The following is a 16,180-nucleotide window of genomic DNA, read 5'->3' on the forward strand; positions in this document are numbered from 1 at the left end:
ATGGACCCAGCACTGATCCCTGTGGCACACCACTAGTCACAGGCCTCCACTCAGAGAAGCAATTCTCTACCACCACTCTCTGGCTTCTTCCATCGAGCCAATGTCTAATCCAATTTACCACCTCTCCATGTATACTTAGCGACTGAATTTCCCTAACTAACCTCCCATGCGGGACCTTGTCAAAGGCCTTACTGAAGTCCATGTAGACAATATCCACTGCCTTCCCTTCATCCACTTTCCTGGTAACCTCCTCGAAAAACTCCAATAGATTGGTCAAACATGACCTACCATGCACAAAGCCATGTTGACTCTCCCTTATAAGTCCCACTCTATCCAAATGCTTGTAGATTCTGTCTCTTAGTACTCCCTCCAATAACTTACCTACTACCGACGTTAAACCTACTGGCCTATAATTTCCCGGATTACTTTTCCATCCTTTTTTAAACGACGGAACAACATGAGCCACTCTCCAATCCTCCGGCACCTCACCTGTAGACAGTGACATTTTAAATATTTCAGCCAGGGCCCCTGCATTTTCAACACTAGTCTCCTTCAAGGTCCGAGGGAACACCCTGTCAGGTCCCGGGGATTTATCCACTTTAATTTTCCTCAAGACGTCAAGGACCTCCTCCTTTTCAATCTGTACAGTTTCCATGATCTCACTACTTGTTTCCCTTAATTCCATAGACTTCATGCCAATTTCCTTAGTAAACACAGACGCAAAAAACCTATTTAAGATCGCCCCCATTTCCTTTGGTTCCGCACATAGCCGACCACTCTGATCTTCAAGAGGACCAATTTTATCCCTTACAATCCTTTTGCTCTTAATATACCTGTAAAAGCTCTTTGGATTATCCTTCACTTTGACTGCTAAGGCAACCTCATGTCTTCTTTTAGCCCTCCTGATTTCTTTCTTAAGTATTTTCTTGCACTTCTTATACTCCTCAAGCATCTTATTTACTCCCTGCTTCCTATACACGTCATACAGCTCCCCTCTTCTTCTTTATCAGTTGCAATATCCCTTAAGAACCAAGGTTCCTTATTCCTATTCACCTTGCCTTTAATCCTGACAGGAACATACAAATTCTGCACTCTCAAAATTTCTGCTTTGAAGGCTTCCCACCTACCGATCACATCCTTGCCAGAGAACAACCTGTCCCAATTCACGCTTTTTAGATCCTTTCTCATTTCCTCAAATTTGGCCTTCTTCCAGTTAAGAACCTCAACCCTAGGACCAGATCTATCCTTGTCCATGATCAAGTTGAAACTAATGGTGTTATGATCACTGGAACCAAAATGCTCCCCTACACAGACTTCTGTCACTTGTCCTATCTCGTTTCCTAACAGGAGATCCAATATTGCATCTCCTCTAGTTGGTCCCTCTATATATTGATTTAGGAAACTTTCCTGAACACATTTTACAAACTCTAAACCATCTAGACCCCTAACAGTATGGGAGGCCCAATCAATATATGGAAAATTAAAATCCTTTCATATGAAGGAAGACTGGATTGACTATGCTTATACTCGCTGGAATTTAGAAGCTTGAGGGGGGATCTTATTGAAACGTATAAAATTCTAAAGGCATTGGACAGGCTAGACTCAGGAAGATTGTTCCCGATGCTGGGGAAGTCCAGAACGAGGGGTCACAGTTTAAGGATAAAGGGGAAGCCTTTTAGGACCGAGATGAGGAAAAACTTCTTCACACAGAGAGTGGTGAATCTGTGGAATTCTCTGCCACAGGAAACAGTTGAGGCCAGTTCTTTGGCTATATTTAAGAGGGAGTTAGATATGGCCGTTGTTGCTAAAGGGATCAGGGGGTATGGAGAGAAGGCAGGTACAGAGTTCTGAGTTGGATGATCAGCCATGATCATACTGAATGGCAGTGCAGGCTCGAAGGGCCGAATGGCCTACTCCTGCACCTATTTTCTATGTTTCTATGTTTCTAACCTTCACAGAGTGTTTTGACCCTTAACTACGACAATCTCAAGCTGGTGGGCTAGCAGTGGTGGCCAAATCACTGCACATCTGCTCTTGGCTTCCAGCTTCCCTCTTCTCGCCTACTCCAAATCCAACAAGAGGCTCATTCTGCCTCTTCCCCCATTCTATGAGCCACTTGTTTTTTTCTCCTTTCGTCCAGGCCCAGAGCTGACAACAACCGCCATGCTGATTTGGCTGGGAAACCTCTGCAGCCGATCTCCACAGGGAACAACTATGCCTTCCATTCCTTGTCTTCACACTCCTGCACTAAGGGCTGGTACTTCAAGGCCTTTCTTTTGTGGGCCTCTTCCCATCCCTCCTCCCACAGCACAGTCAGCTCAACCAGAATTATTTTCTTGTCTTCAGTTGACCACAGTACAATGTCCAGGCGTAGGGTTGTGTGCACCACATCCGGGAACTGCAGCCTCCTTCCCACATCGACCCTCATCTCCCAGGACCAGGCCGTTAGCAGCAGGTTGGGCTTTGGTTGTTTGGTTACGAAAGGCCTGGCTCCCTCTTTGATGAAGGTGATGGCCTTCCTCAAATCTGTGCCAGCCGTCCTCTTCTTTCATCTCTCTCGCTCTAGTGTGTCAGCAAGAGCCAGAAGCACCTTATCATGGTTTCACCTATACCGTCCTTGGTTAGAGCTGTTTAATACCCAGACAGCATATGAACCGGTGTCCCCTTTTGACCACAGAGCTTTCAGCTCGGGTCCTCTCTCACCCCCCATGTGTACAGATGTAATGGTGAAGGAAGGGTGTCATACATGGATCGCAAGAGGAAGGAAATACGGAAGAGCTCCAGTCTCCATAACTCTACCCATGAGATCTTGCACTTGGGCGGATCCCATTTTGTCCAGGCACCCTGGGACCCTTGTTCCACTGCCTTTGACATCCGCTTCTCTTCCTCACGAATCCGTACTTCTGCCTGTACCACGTCTCACCTGGTCCTTATGCTTGCGTTTCCCCACTGCTGAAAGTGTACGGAGCTGAGGCCTTGCTGCCCGATGCAGGGTTTGCCGATGATATCTTGTAGCTTCAGAGAACACACTGCCTGCTCTACGGCTGTGTTGGCTGCCCACTTGCGCCCAGATCTGGTTGTAACGCCTGCTTGCTTTACCAAGACATCACTGGAATCTCTCAAGCTTAATAAGGCCCTGCATTTTGCCACCTTGAATTCCTCCACAACAGATGACAGGGGCAGCTGCAGTTGTCCAGATCGAATGTAGGGGCCCACTGAAGAGAAGCTTGGGGGAACTCCCAATCATCTCCACAGGTTGGTTTTCCTCTCGATGCCCTCTACGGCAGTCATGGGGAACTCATAAAGTGTGAAGAGCCAGAGAAGCCTGGGCAGAATGCCGTATTGGTACAGCCAGGTCTTGAATTTACCAGGAAGTCTGGATTTGTTGATCTTCTTCAGCCATTCATCTGTCTGCTTCACAGCATTGGTGACATTGGCCCCATCTGTCAGTGACACATTAAACCACTTCGCCAAGCATTTTATCGGGTTATCTTCGATGGAAGGGATGACTTCACCCTGAACTTGGAGGCTAAACTTGCTGGTAACTTTGCCTTTTCTGGTCACCATACACCTGGACTTCTTGGCTTTGAAGGACATCCTTGCTCAAGTAGCTACATTGTCCAGGGTGTCCATCTTGCTTGGACATGTGACACAGTTGTTATAGTAATGTCGTCCATGAACCCTCATAGAGCCGGCTGAACAATGCCCGACTCCAGGGTCGGGCCGCTGGTTACATCTTCTGCTGCTGATAACAGGAGGTTCATCCCCATAATAAATAGGGTGGGGGAGATGGTGCACCCTGTTAGAATCCCCTTCTGGAGGTCCTGCCAACTAGTTGAGAAATGGGCTGTTGTAAATCTGAGTTTGAATCCTCCTAGGTAGCTGGTGATCATGTCTCGAATAGCCACTGGGATATGGTAGTGGTCAAGTCCTTCTAGGATGAGGTCATGTGGAATAGACCTGTAGGCGTTCGCAAGGTCTAACGAGACAACTGTTAGATCGCCTTTTTTCTGCTTGGCCTCACGGATCAAATGGCTAATCATTGAGGTGTGTTCCAGACACCCTGAAAAACTTGGAATACCGCCTTTCTGGATGGATGTGTTGATATAGCGGTTCTACGTCATGTAAGAAGTCAGCTTCCTTGCGAGCACAGAAAAGAAAATCTTACATTCCACATCCAGGAGAGAAATTGTTCTAAACTGGGCAATTGTGGATATTGTTGTCATGATACAATAGTGGAATGTCATCCTGCAAAGGGGATGTCAACAATATTGCGCCATAATTGGCAATGCAGAACAATAAACTGAAAAGAGCTGCATCACAGTCTCACTACATGTAACCCACTTAACTCATTTTCAATCCTCTGAATACCAATTATTCATCTTAGTAGAGGCAAGCTATCGCATGTTACTATTCTAATTCTTTGATGAGTTAAGCATGACAGTCATATATATATTGCATTAATCTATCTGTTTGCGTGTTTGTATTAACGACTTATGTAAGGTGGCTCCTGCTGACAAGGCCAGAATATAGTCTACTTGCCCTTGAAGCAAGTGACGAATTATATTTTGAACCACTGTTTAAAATGTTGTTGGTCCTGTTGGGGTGGTGGATATAGCACAAGTGTATGATATTTTCTCCAGGTATGGAGATGCCTGATTGTTGTTAGAATTGTTACTTATGCATGCAGATAGAGGGTATACCATCACACTTCTGACCTGTGCCTTGAAGACGCTGGGAAGGCTGTGAGGTGTAGGAAGGTGAAACATTTGTTGCAGAAACCTAGCCTCTCACCTAATCCTTCAGCCATGATATTTTTTGGCTTATATAATTAAGCTTATAGTTGATTGTTATTCCCAGGATTTTGACATTAGGGAAATGGTGACGACTGTGGCATTGAATGTTAAAGGTAAGTACTTTGCCTCTTACAAGTTAAAGATAGACATTCCTTGACACATGTGGTAGAATATAACTTAGAATATAGAACATAGAATGCAAAACAGTACAGCACAAGAACAGGCCTTTGGGCTCACGATGTCGTGTCCAACTAAACTAATCCCTTCTTCCGACACAATGTCCATATCCTTCCACTTCCTGCACGTGCATGTGCCTGTCCAAGAGCATCCTGAGTCCTTCTATCGTACTTGCCTCCTCCACCACCCCAGACAGTGCATTTCATACACCCGCTACTCTCTGTGTTAAAAAAAAAACTTACCTTGCATATCTCCTTTTAACTATCCTTTCTCGCCATAAATGTATCCTCTCTGGTATTAAACATTTTAATATCTGTTTACTCGATCTATGCCTCTCATATTCTTATTAACCTCTGATAGATCTCCCTTCAGCCTCTGCTGCTTCAGTGAAAACAATCTAAGTTTGTCCAAACTCTCCTGAAAACACATGCCCTCTAATCCAGGGAGCATCATGACAAGCCTCTTCCGTACCCTCTCAAAGCATCAACAGCGTTCAGGACAGGCAACCAGCAATCTTAACGTCAGTGGAAGATGAGGCATGCTGTTTTGTTTGGTATTTAGAATAGCATTTTAGCCATCGTGTTAGCACGGAATTCTGCTTTGCACAAATAATGTGAATCTAGGATCAGAGCCCAATGCAAGGGCAAGAGTTATTCTCTCTTCTGAGTAAGGCCTGACGTTGTGTTTTCATTCCAACTTTGTTATGTTGGAAGCAATGGTACTGTCATCAGAATACATCAAGACACAAATATGAATCTGGAGCAATTTATTTACCAAACAGCACGCCTGCATTTCAAAGCTGAGAATCTAATTGCAGCAAAATAGGTATCTGTTTCACTGTTACTTTGGTTGAGAAGCAGGCATAACACAACATTTGTCCAGCAGGATCATGATATGCGCACAGTGCTTATGAAAGACAGTATGTCCCATGCTTAAAGATACCTCGCACTCAACCTTTTGCAAACAAGATATCAATACAAATTCAATTAACAATTGGATATTTAATCTAGTATTCATTTTTTTTAGTCCTTCTGATTTCTTCACTGAGTGAAATCTATTGTGGAACTCAAGACACAGACTGCAAACGCTGGAATCTGGAGAAGCAAACAATCTGCTGGAAGTACTCAACTGGTCAAGCAGCGCATCTGTGGGAGGAAAGGAATCATTGATATTTTAGAGCAGATTGAAATAGAAGAAAGCTATGAGAATAATGCTCTTCAGGTAAGCCATGGCACACACTTGCGAACTTCAACGTCTCTTACATTCGGTAGCTTTATATGAACCCAGGAGTTTCATTGCAATTAAAGCAGTAACAGTTCTGTACCAGGAGCTTGTCATTCTATTCTTTACAAAAGTCTACATATACTCTCTGCAAGGATCTAATAAGTTATGTCCAGGACTCAAAAGTGGCATGTTCCTACAACTTGGGCAAAACTGCATTGTTTTTCCAGTGATTCAAGATTAAAAACAGAAACTGCAAGAAAACCCAGACAGCCAGTCTCTGTGGAGAGAGTAACAAAAACAAAAACACAAGAGATCAGCAAATGCTGAAAATCCTCAGTAACACCCAGACATACTTAAATGCCAGAGGAATCTAGCAAGTAAGGCAACATCTATGGAAAGAATATGGTCAACATTTCGGCCACACTAATTCATATGTTTTGGACATGTCCGAGCCTTGAAAAATTCTGGAAAGATGTATTTCAAACGTTTTCTGCACTTTTCAATGTCAGCTTTAAGCTCAATCCTTTGACTGTCTTGTTTGGTATTGTTGAGGACAGCGCTACAAAACTGAAGCCATCTAATTTGCAGGTATTGGCCTTCGTGTCTCTTATGGCCAGGAGGGTGATCTTGCTCAAGTGGAAGGAGGCCGCCCCACCCACTCATTTTCAATGGCTATCTGATGTTATGTTGTACCTTGATCTAGAGAAGATTCGTTGTTCGATTTCTGATTCTAAACATGATTTTCTAATGTTATGGGGACTCTTTCTGAATTATTTTCACAATCTTTGAACTGTTATTAAAGTACAAATCTGAGCCATTATTATTATAATATCATATGGTAAGGTATTTTTCTTTTTTCTTCTATTTTTTACCAACCAGCTCATTTTGGGTGTAGATTTTTTTTAATAAAATACAATCATTTTATTTTATTTCATTTCATAATTCAATCTTTTTTTCTACATGATTGATTTAGAATATGGGATATTGTAATCATATTACTGTGATTTAAATGTAATGTAATTCATATTATTTACTTGTATCCTTATGAATTTTGTATTTGTATTCATGCAATTTATATAATATCAATAAAAATATTGAAAAAGAATATTTTGAGCCAAGACCCTTCATCAGAACTGGAAAGGAAGAGGGGAAGGCCAGAATAAAAAGCTGGAGGAGGAACCTAGGAGGTGATAAGCTGAAAAGGTAAAGGCCGTAGAAGATGGAAGCTAATAGGAGAGAAGTGTGGATTATAGAAGAAAAGGAAGGAGGAGGGACAGCAGGGTAAATGACATGCAAGTGAAGAGAAGAGAGAGAATAAGAGGGGAGTCAATATTGAGAAATGAAAAAGAGAGGAGGATGATGGGGTAGAAATTACTGAAAGTTAGAAAAATTGATATTCATGCCATCAGGTTGGAGGCTACACAGACAGAACATCATGGGTTTCTCCTACAACCTCAGAGTGGCCTCATCATGGCAGTAGAGCAGGCCATCGACCAACATGATGGAATGGGAATGGGAAGTAAAATTAAAACTGGTGGCCACTGGGAAATCCTGCTCGTTGCAGATGGAGCAAAGATGCTCGGCAAAGCAATCCCCCAATCTACAGTGGGTCTCACCAATTAGAGGAAAAAGGCAACATTTCTGGTCAATGATGCTTATTTAAAACATTGACTCTGTTGCTGTCTCAATAGATGCAGCCTACTTTTCTGAATGGTTTTAGAATTTTCTGTTTTTATTTTAGATTTCCAAGATTTCCAGTTTTTTTTCATTAAAACGTTGAGATTGTTGTCCAAGCAAGTTCAGTAACAAAAATTCTTTCAATGTGTTTCGTTTTGAATTTGTTTGTGAGTCTTCAGTATGAAGTTCAACCAAGGTCATTTCTGTCACATGATACCTCAGATTCTAATAAGACTCCGGTTAAAGACTATCCATCCTTTCAATGTCTCTTCATTAGACCTTCTACAATATAGAATATGATTCTTTATTGAATATTTATCTTTTGTTACTTCAGAAGCAGACACTGGACAGTCCATCATTCCAAGCAGAGTGGGAAAGTGGAATTGAAGCCAGGACTGGATCAGTTATGGTTGTATTGAATGGCAAAACAGACTTGAAGAATTCGTTGGCTTTCTGTTGTTCCTGTTTTCATGTGAAGCTTGTCTTAACTACATAGGAATGGCAGGCGGTGACTAGTGGGGTACCGCAAGGCTCAGTGCTGGGACCCCAGTTGTTTACAATATATATTAATGACTTGGATGAGGGAATTAATGCAGCATCTCCAAGTTTGCGGATGACACAAAGCTGGGTGGCAGTGTTAGCTGTGAGGAGGATGCTAAGAGGATGCAGGGTGACTTGGATAGGTTGGGTGAGTGGGCAAATTCATGGCAGATGCAATTTAATGTGGGTAAATGTGAAGTTATCCACTTTGGTGGCAAAAATAGGAAAACAGATTATTATCTGAATGGTGGCCGATTAGGAAAAGGGGAGGTGCAATGAGACCTGGGTGTCATTATACACCAGTCATTGAAAGTGGGCATGCAGGTACAGCAGGCGGTGAAAAAGGTGAATGGTATGCTGGCATTTATAGCGAGAGGATTTGAGTACAGGAGCAGGGAGGTACTACTGCAGTTGTACAAGGCCTTGGTGAGACCACACCTGGAGTATTGTGTGCAGTTTTGGTCCCCTAATCTGAGGAAAGACATCCTTGCCATAGAGGGAGTACAGAGAAGGTTCACCAGATTGATTCCTGGGATGGCAGGACTTTCATATGAAGAAAGACTGGATGAACTAGGCTTGTACTCGTTGGAATTTAGAAGATTGAGGGGGGATCTGATTGAAACGTATAAGATCCTAAAGGGATTGGACAGGCTAGATGCAGGAAGATTGTTCCCGATGTTGGGGAAGTCCAGAACGAGGGGTCACAGTTTGAGGATAGAGGGGAAGCCTTTTAGGACCGAGATTAGGAAAAACTTCTTCACACAGATAGTGGTGGATCTGTGGAATTCTCTGCCACAGGAAACAGTTGAGGCCAGTTCATTGGCTATATTTAAGAGGGAGTTAGATATGGCCCTTGTGGCTACGGGGGTCAGGGGGTATGGAGGGAAGGCTGGGGCGGTGTTCTGAGTTGGATGATCAGCCATGATCATAATAAATGGCGGTGCAGGCTCGAAGGGCTGAATGGCCTACTCCTGCACCTATTTTCTATGTTTCTATGTTTCTATGAAAATGAAAAACAGAACTACATGAAATTAGTCAGATTTACACGGAAGTTGAAATGAAAACTTTAACCAGGCTCAGAATGATGGTGCAATATGTGTAGATGAAGTCAATCAACTGAAACAGGGAAGATATTCCTGCCTGGAAACTGCATCAAGAATTGTTGGTAAAAAATCTGCAGTAAAAAATCTGTGACTTTCTATGGTGATCACTAAGTCTGTAATGTTTTCAATGTCTGTGATGTCTGCTTCAGCAGAACCTAAAGGTCCTTCTCTGAGCATGTCCTGGTCTGATGCAGGTAACCCATCTCGGATACCATTGAATTCTAACACCATTGATTCATTTCAGACACTTGGAGTTTGCATGTTGTTCCTGTGACTACATTGGTTTCCTCTGTGTGTTCTAGTTCCTTCCACATCCCACAGGTCATAGGATAATTAGCCATTGTAAAGTCCTCCTAGTATTTATATGGGTGGTTAGAGAATAGATATGGAGAAATAAGTACAGATGTGGGATTTATAGTGATAGTCTCAGAGCTGAATAGATTCAAAGGGTTGAAAGGCCACTCAAGTTGAAATGGATTAAAGTATGAACCTTTCTTCCACCATCATAGCACCCACTTGTCTCAAATCTCTTGTCAAACACCCCATTCCACCAGATTAATGTCATTTTCTCGACATGTTGTTGCTCAAGCTTATTCAATATTCACTCAACCACTCAACTACTCACTCCCACCACCAGAATACCCTCCCTCAACTAATAATATCTCGTCCCCCAATGATTACTGAGAACTTCAATTGTTAAACTCTCTCTTCCCAAATGTCACCTTCTTCCTCTACATCAAGCCTTATCCATCCTATCTTGATATCCTGACCTCCCTTTCCCCATTAAACCCTGTCCTGTCTCAGTATAGTCCCACCCCCAGTTTTGTCTGATTTCCTTCACACACTTCACAGTGTCAAAACACGATAGGGCCTTTCATAAATACAGTCCTTTCAATACAACCTAAATTAGATCGCCCTCTTGGCCTCACCGATGTAGTCCAAAGGAAAGCAAAGCAATACGTTTGACACCAGCTTGGCTGCAGCAGCTGCCGTAAGAATGATCAGAAATATCCAGCTGCCCTAGGGACTCCCTCCGGATTTTCTGTCTGGGTCTACTCCTGTAGCCTTCGTCTTTCCTGAGGCTGCCCACAGGTTATTGGGGCTACTTACCCATAGCTGGGGATCTGGTTCACGAGCACCCAGGGCATGTCCATGCACCGGTGGGCCTGCGTGCTACGTGTGCAGAGGGCAGACCTCCTCCCCGTCCACTGTAGTTCAGCCTGAGTCCGAAAGGAGTTCAGTTTCCGTGTGTTTCCAGCAAGGAGGCACTGCATGAGGCTTCCATGTGCTGGCAGAGAGAGACTTACATATTCAGCTCTCCTTTTCATAAGACTGTTAGCCAGTGGTGGAAGCAGCAAGTGAGAGCAATAAGCTCTACCCACTACACTGCCACATTAAACACATCACAACAACCATTTGACACACAAACTAAAACCACAGACAAGAAATTCTCAAACAGGAGAAAGCATCCAGATGCTGGAAATCAAGCTCCTCCAGCATTTTGTGTGCATTGACAAGAAATTCTATCATGCAACATGACGTTCGTACAGGTGAAGCTGATGTACTTCAAGGTTATTTATCATGTGTACATCAAAACATAGAGAAATGCATTGTTTGCATTAACAACCGAACACCCGAGGGTGGACGGGGGCAGCCCACCAATGTCACTGCTCATTGTGTCACCAGCATAGCACACCCACAATTCTCGGCAGAGCAACACAGAACACAACAAAACAAGTCCAGTTCCTCCCACTCACCTGTATTCCTCCCACTCCAGCCTCCAGAGGACTCTGATACAGATGCAAATTCAGATGGGGCACGCAGATATTGGGCCTTTAACTACCCCAGCAGACTTGCAGAGATTCGCAGACCAAGGACTTCGGCAAATGGGAATCAATTACCAAACTTCCAACTTGGCCATTGGGCTTCAACCCTCGGCATCCACCACAGGAGCTGCCAATCACCGAACACCAGGCCTCGAATTCCAGACCGGCCGACTATGAGACGCCAAAAACTAGGCCTTAAATTCTGGTCTCATAGATTTGCGAAACTGGAGTGTCACTGGAGCTCCTTCCTTCTGTCTGCATGGGTTTCCAACTCCATAACCAGCTGACAGCTCATTGACCCCGGGGAAGCCTCCAGTTTTCGTCCATGCAGGTTTGTGGGCCAGACATCCTGGCAGGTTCCTTTAATGCCCCACATCGGTGCCATGACCTTCAAACACGGAGCAGAGGCTTAAGACATAAGACTCCGTCCTATCCTCTAATTCTTCCAGTTCTCCCACATCCCTGTCCCTATAACCCCTTTTGCCCCTCTCTATTTTCAAATCCATTCCGACAAACCCAAAAATCACCAGTAAAATGACAACTAAAGCTGAGCCACACCCCTATGAAGGTTGCAGCTTGGTGTTACTTTGAGTTATTATTTCTACTTACAAAGTTCTCATTAAAGGAAAACAAGGAATAATGGCTTGGATAGCTATGTCCAAGATTTTCCTTTCATTTGCCCAATGCAGCTAATGTGTATCCAGTAACATAGACTGCAGCAGATACCTGACATTCTTTCTTCAACCTTCCATTGCATAGCCACGTATATGAGTGTGTGAGTGTTTTGGATAAGTTAAAGGAAACCTGATTGATCATGTCACCCCTAGAACCTGTCTCACATAAGCAATCTCTTCGTTAAAAATTTACCTTGACTGTTCCTCATCCATCTCGCTCCACTCAAATCACCCTATCTGTCCCCAAACAATTTACAAGGCTAATAGGAACACCCTCCCTAGCCTCAAATCAGACCATCATGAAGTTCCCTTCTATCTGTTGAACCTTTAAGGTTCTACTTTCCCCTCACAACTAATGCTCCATACCATTTTGCACCATCAGACCTCTGCCTCTTCAGGCTCCACTATGACATTCCACCTATCTACTTTCCTTTACACATGGAGGAAATGTCTACCAGTTTGTTAACAATGTGAGGCTTTATTTATTTTTAACTCACAATGCTATGAATGTCACACACTGAGTTTTTGTAATCATTTTAAATTTTTTTTTTAATTTTTGGAAACAACAGCCCTCAGAAAAGTTACTTGTTGGCTTAATGCAGCCACTTTAACACAAAATTTCTTAGTGAAAATTTACCAAAAGCCTCATATTATTGGAACTTATGTATCTACAGGTATGTAAGAATGTATAGATCTTTCTATACATATGTCAGTGAAATTAAATGTAAATCAACATTTCCCATTAAAGATATAGCCCCGTATTCATATTCCCATTAAAAATATATAAGGATGAAATTTAATTCAAAGGGATCACAAGCAATTGACTTGTTGACAGCTTGGAAATCACTAAGAAGCAAAAGTCCCTATGCCAAAAATATCAACAAACTATAGGAGGTACCCAGCGCTGTGGAGGGAAATGGAGAGTCGAGGTTCTTAATCCAAAATGCTGACTTCCCATTTCCCTCCACAGATGTTGCCTGGCATGCTGTGTTCCTCCAGAGTCTGACATCTGTGGTCTCTTTTGTCCCTCTTAGATCTCTGTTTTAAGTGTGTCGAAAGAGTTTGTTGTGGTAACATTAGCAATCCTTTTATGTTTTTAATTACTGTGATTTTTAGTAGTCACCAAATTTAATCCTTCAAATTAACGATCTAAGATTTGCATGATTTCTACTTTGAGCTCTAAAGTTTACATACAGTTATTCTTTAGAACAAGTGCATTCTTTTGTCAGTGCTTCTGAAGCGTTTTAACTGATTTGGCTTGGATTGTGGTTAAACAGCTGTTTTTAATGCATATATTACTTTGTTTTCCTTTTCTAATGGAACTGCTTTACTTTAGTTTTCTAATGGGTCTGCTTTGTTCCGTTAGAAGAGTCAGAATTCCATGAAAATGAGTCTATGGTGTTATCATGACATGGGAAGTGGGAGGACATTTGTTTGAGTACCAAATGAGCTGGTATTATTTTCCCATGATCCCATCTACAGATACTTAAAATATTCAAGTGTTTCAGTTTCAATTACCGTCAAGATATCAGCTGTCAAATGCTTTTCGGCAGAAATTAAAAAGATATGTTACATCAGTGGAGATTTCCAACGTAACTGTTTTTATTAAGTATTCACAAGTAACCTATTTGCTCAACTGAATCATGTGCAGTGTTTGAAGATAATCCACATAAATTTCTTTGTCTTCAGGGGATGTTATTCTTGAGATAACTATGTCTGATAACTTCAAACTGCTACTTTACTGAGCTGCAACTGGAGTAATTCCATGCAACTTCAGCTTTGCAAGTCAAATTTTTTAAAATTAATTTCTTTTATAACTTTCTACAATGCAACAACAAAAAAAAGTAAAAAGAGGTTTATACAGTGCAAAACAAACATATCAAATATACAGTTCATAACAGTTAAGGAAAAGCACCCATAGTAGAATCGTATAAAGTTAGTTACCTTTCCACCCTCCCACTACGCAACTCCAAGCCAACCTTACGATATATAGAAAAGTTAATCGGAACTTTTATCACCACAGAACTGTATTTATAAAAAGAAGGTATATTGCCTACTACCTGAGCTATAATATGTTTAGACATTAAAAAAGAAACAGTAACTCTCAACTGAAAAAAAGCTGATAGTAAGGGATTTAAATGCAAAAGAAAAAAAGGAGGGATGAACCCTTAATCTAAACGGGAATTATGAAAATATTCAAGAAAAGGTCCCCACAACTTTTGGAATTTTACGTCCGGAATAAGAAGTGAATAATGTATCTTTTCAAGGTCTAAGCAGGACATAATGTCTCTGAGCCATTGAGCAGGAGTGGGTGGGGCAACATCTGTCCACTTAAGAAGGACACACGTCAGGCCAAAAGAGAGGCAAAAGACGATGCACGATGTTTAGTCAGACTCAGATGGGTGTCAACTTTTCCCGAGGTGCCGAAAAGAGAAATCAGAGGGTTAGGTTCCAAATAGCATAAAGTATATGGGATAAGGTTAAAAAGACATCTCTCTAGAATTTCTCCAAGCTTGGAAAAACACAGTACATATGAATAAGGGAAGCCTCCCCCCACTTACACTTGTTGCAACAGGGACGAATATTAGAACAGAACCGCGATGATTTAGTTTTAGACATATGAGCCCTGTGTACAACCTTGAGCTGTAAAAGGCAGTGGCGAGCACATAGAGAGGTTGAATTAACTGACTTGAGAAAAACCTCGTCGGACAGAAAAAAATTTAACTCATGCTCCCAGGCAGTTCTAAGTTTGTCAATGGGGGGGTCGTCTCAAAATCGCTAACATATCTCGAATAGTGGATATTAAACATTTACCCAATGGGTTCATATGAAGAAGCAAGTCCACAACATTTTTATCGGGTACCTCAGGAAAGTTTGGTATTAAAGGGTTGATAAAATGTCTAACTTGGAGATATCTGAAGAAATGAGTGTTGGGTAAGTTGAACTTTGCAGACAGTTGTTCAAAAGTTGCAAAGCAATTTTCTATGAAAAGATCTTCATGAAAAGATCTTCGCAAGTCAAATTTTAGAAACAGAGAGAAACATGGAAGGCCAGCTGGTGGCGCAATGACATCGGCGCTGGACCCGGGAGCGGAGGTTCCCAGGTTCAAAACTAGTTGGGTCCGCTCCCGAGTACGCTTTCCATCCATGCCGGGTTGAGTGTCGAGATCACAACTCGACCTTGTAAAATAAAGGGAAAAATACTGCGTAAATGTCTGTGTGAGGAGTGGCGCACCACACAGTCTCTCTCTCTCGCTCCGTGCCTTGTAAAAAGCCATGAAAAAGACATATCACGGATGCATGCACGGACGCAGATGCACACGCACAGACGGCCATGCATGCACACGCAGATGCACACGCGCAGACTCGCACGCATGCAGGCACACACCAAAAAAAAAAGAGAAACATAGAAAACCTACAGCACAGTACAGGCCCTTTGGCCCACAAAGCTGTGTCAAACATGTATTACTTTAGAAATTACCTAGGGTTACCTATAACCTTCTATATTTCTAAGCTCCATGTACCTATCCAAAAGTGCCCTAAAAGACCCTATTGTATCTGCCTCCACCACTGTCGCTGGCAGCCTATTCCATGCACTCACCACTCTCTGCGTAAAAAACTTACTCCTGACATCTCCTTTGTACCTGCTTCCGAGCACCTTAAAACTGTGCCCCCTTGTACCAGCAATTTCAGCCCTGGGAGAAAGCCTCTTACTATCCACACGATCAATGCCTCTCATCATCTTGTACACCTCTATCAGGTCACCTCTCATCCTCCGTCGCTCCAAGGAGAAAAGACCGAGTTCACTCAACCTATTCTCATAAGGCATGCTTCCCAATCCAGGCAACATTCTTGTAAATCTCCTCTGCACCCTTTCTATAGTTTCCACATCCTTCCCATACTGAGGTGACCAGAATTGAGCGCAGTACTCCAAGTGGGGTCTGACCAGGGTCCTGTATAGCTGCAACATTACCTCTCAGCTCCTAAGCTCAATCCCACGATTGATGAAGGCTAATGCACCGTATGCCTTCTTAACCAGAGTCAACCTGCGCAGCAGCTTTGAGTGTCCTAAGGACTCGGACCCCAAGAACCCTCTGATCCTCCACACTGCCACAATGTCCCGCTGTAACCTCTGATAGCCCTCCACACTATCCACAACACCCC

The sequence above is a fragment of the Mobula birostris genome, chromosome 7 (assembly GCF_030028105.1).
Source record: "Mobula birostris isolate sMobBir1 chromosome 7, sMobBir1.hap1, whole genome shotgun sequence".
NCBI lineage: Eukaryota > Metazoa > Chordata > Chondrichthyes > Myliobatiformes > Myliobatidae > Mobula > Mobula birostris.